The sequence below is a fragment of the Rhinopithecus roxellana genome, chromosome 9 (assembly GCF_007565055.1).
Source record: "Rhinopithecus roxellana isolate Shanxi Qingling chromosome 9, ASM756505v1, whole genome shotgun sequence".
Taxonomy (NCBI): Eukaryota; Metazoa; Chordata; class Mammalia; order Primates; family Cercopithecidae; genus Rhinopithecus; species Rhinopithecus roxellana.
The window spans coordinates 6598541-6604930 of NC_044557.1; positions in this window are offsets into that span (position 1 = coordinate 6598541).

Genomic DNA, 6390 nt, shown 5'->3' on the forward strand with positions numbered 1-6390 from the left:
GAGTGGTCTCCAGTTTTGACTCTTATATACAGTGCTACCGTGAACATGCTAATAATATATGAGCTTTAGTGAACACACACATGCTTTTCTGTTGGGCATATATGTAGGAGTGGAGTGGCTGGGTCATGGGGTATATGTGTTTTCAGGTTCCTGCTCCAATTTTTAATGGATCATCTTCAGTTGAAAGGAGACGGAAGTTCAGCAGCAATGATCGCATTGAGGAGTTGGGAATTCTGATCCCCAAGGCTTACCACCTATGGGGGAGGGTAGGGGTCTGGGAGTGGGTGGCATCTGACATCTGACAAGTACTATCTGTCCCTAGCCCCATGCTAGTTGCTAGTGGGGAAGCGATGGGAAGAGAGTCCCTTCTAGGAATTCACCTGAGAAAATAAGATCCTAGTCCAGTTTTGAGATGACTACAGCCAGGACAGGCATCTGAATTGCAGCTTTGTGAGAAAGTTTGAGCTGGAGGGACCAGCTGAGCAGCGTCTGCATTCCCAAGCCACAGAAACTGTGAGTCAATAAATGCGTGTTCTTTTATATGGTCAACTTGGGGATTAATTTCTTTTTTGTTGTTGTTTTTTGAGACAGAGTCTCACTCTGTCCCCTAGGCTGGAGTACAGCGGCATGATATCGGCTCACTGCAACCTCCGCCTCCCGGGTTCAAGCAATTCTTCTGCCTCAGCCTCCCAAGTAGCTGGGACTACAGGCGCCCGCCACCATATCTGGCTAATATTTTGTATTTTTAGTAGAGACGGGGTTTCACAATGTTGGCCAGAATGGTCTTGGGCTCCTGACCTCGTGATCCACCCGCCTCAGCCTCCCAAAGTGCTGGGATAACAGGAGTGAGCCACCTCGCCTGGCCGCAATTTCTTTCATAGCAATAGACAAGAAATACAGAAGACCGGGCGTGGTGGCTCACGCCTGTAATCCCGGCATTTTGGGAGGCCAAGGCAGGTGGATCACCTGAGGTCAGGGGTTTGAGACCAGCCTGGCCAACATGGCAAAACCCTGTCTCTACCAAAAATACAAAAGTAGTCAGGCGTGGTGGCGCATGCCTGTAATCTCAGCTACTCGGGAGGCTGAGGCAGGAAAATCACTTGAACCCAGGAGGAGGTTGCAGTGAGCTAAGATCACGCCACTGCACTCCAGCCTGGGCGACAGGTTGAGACTCCGTCTCAAAAAAAGAAAGAAAAGAAAAGAAAAGAAGGAAAGGAAGGGAAGGAAGGGAAGGGAAGGAAATGGAAAGGGAAGGAAAGGAAAAGGGAACGGAAAGGGAAAGGGAAGGGGAAGAAAGAAGGGGGGAGGGAAAAGGAAAGGGAAAGGAAAGGGAAAGGGAAAGGGGAAAGAAGGGAAAAAAAAAAAAGGAAGGGGGAAAGGCAAGGAAAGTGGAAGGAAAAAAGAAGAAAGAAAGAAAGGAAAAAAGAGAAAGAAGAAAGAAGAAGAGAAAGAAAGAAAAGGAAAGAAAAGAAAGAAAGAAAGAAAGAAAAAGAAAGAAAAGAAAGAAAGAAAGAAAGAAAGAAAGAAAAAGAAAGAAAGAAAGAAAGAAATATAGAAAAAATGCAAGGCGGAAGAAAGTAGAGCAACCCCTTTAAACAAGTGAAAGGAAACCCCCAGTGAAAATATGTTTCAAAAATGGTGGCAAAGTACTTTTCAAGTTATAGAAAACCTGAAGGAATTTATCACCAGTAGACTTTCAGTACGAAACATATTAAGGGACATTCTTCAAGCAGAATGAAAATGATATGAAACAGAAATCTGGATCTACACAAAAGAAGGGCACCAGAAATGGTAACTATATTGTAAAATATAATATTTTTATTCTTATGCAGTCCTCTTTAAAAGATTAGTGACTGCTTAAAGCAAAACAAAAGTGTATTATGGGTTTAAATAATGGTTGTAGATTCAAAATATAGTAGCATAAAGCATGGGCAGGAAGAATGAAGATATACTGTTGGAGGCTCTTACACTACACTTGAAGGGGTACAATATCACTCGAAAGCAAACTGTGGTAAGTTAAACATGTAAACTATAAACCATAAAGCAACCACTAAAACAACACAACAAAGAGTTATCACAAATATATCAACAAAGGAGATAAAATGGAATACTAAAAAATACTCAATTATTCCAAAAGAAGGCAAAAAAAGAAAAAAGGAACAATGAACAGATAGAACAAATAGAAAACAAATAGCAAGATGGCAGATTTAAACTGGCGATACAAACAATTGTATTAAATGTAAATGGCCTAACACACGGATATGAGCTGGATCTGTGTCCTTGACCAAATTTCATACTGAATTGTAATCCCGTCTCACAGGTGGGGCCTAGAAGGAAGTGATTGGCTCTTGGGGGTGAATTTCTCACGAATGGTTTAGCACCATCCCCCTTGGTACTGTCCTCCAGGTAGACAGTGAGTTCTTGTGAGATATGATCACTTAAAAGTGGGTAGCATGGGGCCAGGTGCAGTGGCTCACCCCTGTAATCCCAGTACTTTGGAAGGCCTTGGTGGGCAGATCACCTGAGGCCAAGAGTTCGAGACCAGTCTGGTCAACATGGTGAAAACCTGTCTCTACTAAAAATACAAAAATTAGCCAGACATGGTGGTGGGTGCCTGTAAACCAAGCTACTTGGGAGGCTGAGGCAGGAGAATTGCTTGAACCTGGGAGGCGGAGGTTGTAGTGAGCTAAAATTGTGCCACTGTACTCCAGCCTGGGCGACAGAGCAAAACTCTGTCTAAAAAGAAAGAAAAAAGAAAAGAAAATATTCTGAACTGAATAAAAAGAAAAACGAGGTATGTAAAAATTTGCAAGATTTAGTTAAGGTAGTACTGAGAGGGTGTTTTGTTTTGTTTTGTTTTGTTTTGAGACTGAGTCTTGCTCTGTAGCCCAGGTTGGAGTGCAGTGGCACAACCTTGGCTCACTGAAAATTCCGCCTCCTGGGTTCAAATGATTCTCCCGCCTCAGCCTCCTGAGTAGCTGAGAGTACAGGTGCCCACCATCACGCCCAGCTAATTTTTGTGTTTTTAGAAGAGACAGGGTTTCACCATGTTGGCCAGGATGGTCTCGATCTCTTGACCTCGTGATCCTGCCTGCCACGGCCTCCCATAGTGCTGGGATTACAGGCGTGAGATACTGCGACCGGCCCAAAATTTCAACTTTTTAAAAATACAAGTTGATGAGCTGGTTATAAAATTCATATGGCAAAGAATCCAAATAACAAAAACAAGTTTGAAAAGGAAAAGAAATTGGAGGACTCACACTATGTGAGTTCAACATTTCTTGTAAAGCTACCACAATCAAGGTAGGGTGTTACTGGTGTCAAGATAGAAACATAGATCAATGGAATCAAAAAGGAATCCAGAAATAAATAGACTTACACATTATACTCAATTGACTTCCAACAAACATGTACAATGCGGTTCAGTGGAACAAATTTCCACTTTTCAACAAATGGTGCTGGAACAGTTCATATACCCACACACAAAATAAAAAGAAAGAAAAGAAACTTCAATCCATATTTTATACTATATACCAAAATTAAGCCGAAATGGATAATAAACCTAAATGTAATATATAATATTATGAAACTTCTAAAATAAAAAAACACACACACACACAAAAAGAAAATCTTTGTGACCTTAGGTTAGAAAAAGATTTCTTAGATCCAAGACGGAAATTAAGAAATTCTGCACTTTGAAAGACACACTACTAAGAAAATGGACAACCAAGCAACAGACTGGGAGAAAATATATTGCACATCAATTATCTAATAAGGTTTCTTTCTTTTTTTTTTTTCCAAGATGGAATGTTGCTCTGTCGCCCAGAGCTGGAGTGCAATGCCGTGATCTCAGCTCACTGTAATGTCCATCTCCCGGGTTCAAGCAATTCTCCTGCCTCAGTCTCCTGAGTAGCTAGGATTACAGGCATGTGCCACCACGCCTAGCTAATTTTGTATTTTTAGTAGAGACAGGGTTTCACCACGTTGGGCAGGCTGGTCTCTAACTCCTGACCTCATGATCTGCCCACCTTGGCCACCAAAAGTGCTGGGATTATAGGCATGAGCCACCGCATCCAGCCATAAAGAACTTTCAAAATCAATAATAGAAAAATAAACCCAATAAAAATAGGAAACAATTTGAACAATAATTTCATCAAAATATATATGTATGGCAAGTAAGAACATGAAATGTTCATCAAGAGGGATGAACATTAATAACACAAGATATCATTATATGCCATTAGAGTGGCCAAAATGAAACAGACTGACCAAATCAAAACCACAGTAATACCAGTTCACACCTGCTGGAATGACTAGAATAAAACAGATGGACCCAAGTATGGGCAAGGATGTGAAGGAGCTGAAAGTCTCCTACACTGCTGCTGGGAATGTAAAATATACAACCAGTTCATAATATAGTTTGGCAGTTTGTTAAAAATGGCCGATGTGGTGGCTCATGTCTGTAATCCCAGCACTTCAGGAGGCCAAAGTGTATGGATTACTTGAAGTCAGGAGTTTGAGACCAGCCTGGCCAACATAGTAAAACTGTCTCTACTAAAAAATTATAACTTAGCCAGGTGTGGTACCGGCCTCCTGCTGTCCCAGCTATTCAGGAGGCTGAGGCAGGAGAATCGCTTGAACCCGGGAAGGGGAGGTTGCAGTGAGCCAAGATCTCACCACTGCACTCCAGCCTGGGTGACATAGTTAAGCACAGGCTGGGCACAGTGGCTGAGGCCTGTAATCCCAGAATTTTGGGAGGCTGAGGCGGGTGTATCATGAGGTCAGGAGATCAAGACCATTCTGGCCAACATGGTGAAACCCCTTCTCTACTGAAAATACAAAAATTAGCCGGGCTTGGTGGCACATGCCTGTAATCCCAGTTATTTGGGAGGCTGAGGCAGGAGAATCACTTGAACCCGGGAGGCAGAGGTTGCAATGAGCCGAGATCACGCCACTGCACTCCAGCCTGGCAACAGAGTGAGACTCCGTCTCACAATAAATAAATAAATAAATAAATAAATAATAAATAAATAAATAAGCATATGACCCACCCATTCCACTCCTAGGTGTTTACCCAAGAGAAATGAAAGCAAATGTTCACAGGAATGCTTGTAAACAAACATTTAAAGTGACTTATTTGTAACAGCCCCCAAACTGGAAACAACTCAAATGTGTACCGCAGGCAAATGCATAGGTTGTGCATTCATAGTAGTACCCATACAATGGGTCCTACTCAGCAGTTAAAAGAAATGAACTATGGGTGCATATGGCATGGATACATTTCTTTTTTCTTTTTTTTGAGACGGAGTATTGCTCTGTCGTTCAGGCTGGAGTGCAGAGGCGCGATCTCAGCTCACTGCAAGCCCCGCCTCCCGGGTTCACGCCATTCTCCTGCCTCATCCTCCCGAGCAGCTGGGACTACAGGCGCCCGCCACCATGCCCAGCTAATTTTTTGTATTTTTAGAAGAGACAGGGTTTCACCGTGTTAGCCAGGATGGTCTCGATCTCCTGACCTTGTGATCTGCCCTCCTCGGCCTCCCAAATTGCTGGGATTACAGGCGTGAGCCACCACACCTGGCTCACTCGCATGGATAAATTTCAAAATAATTATGTTGAGTAAAAGAAAACTCAGACAAAATGAGTACATACTATATGATTCCATTTACATAACATTGTAGACTATGCCAAATAATCCAGTGATAGAAAGCAGATAAATCATTGCCCGGAAGGTGATCTACCCACCTCAGCCTCTCAAAGTGCTAGGATTACAGGCATGAGCCACCGTGCCTGGCCAACATTATATATATAACTTTTTTATAGCTTATGTTACGTGCAGTTAGATACCTACCAAAAGAAGTATGAGTGTTAGTTGTGGCTTCGAACCTACCAGATTTCTGTGTAGTTTCTACCTCAGGTTTTGTTCACACTGAAGTCATGTACCTGACTGTTGTGCACAGTGAACATGCTTGGCATAGAAATCAGAAAATGGGGAAAGAGTTTACTTCAGAAGTATGGTCTTCATAACAGACATTTTCCTTCGAGTCCAGAGTGGCAGCTGTGTAACCTGGTCATCCTACCACTAAGAATTGCAGTGTGTTCTGTCACCCCATGGACCTGGTCTTGTCCATGACAGTTTTGACAAATAAGAGACGTGATGCCATGTGGTTTCCAAGGCTGGGTATAAGAAGCTGCAAAGCACTCACCTGGGTCTCTTAGGACTCTTGTTCTAGGGAAAGCTGGCTGTGTGGAATAACTCACCTAGTCATTTTGTGAGAAAATCTAAACAAGTCCTAGCATGAGCTGTGTGGAAATGTCCAATGCGCCTTGGAGGTGCCATCCATATCAGCCTGGGTGCCAGGCATGTGGGAGAGCAAGTTTTCAGATGACTCT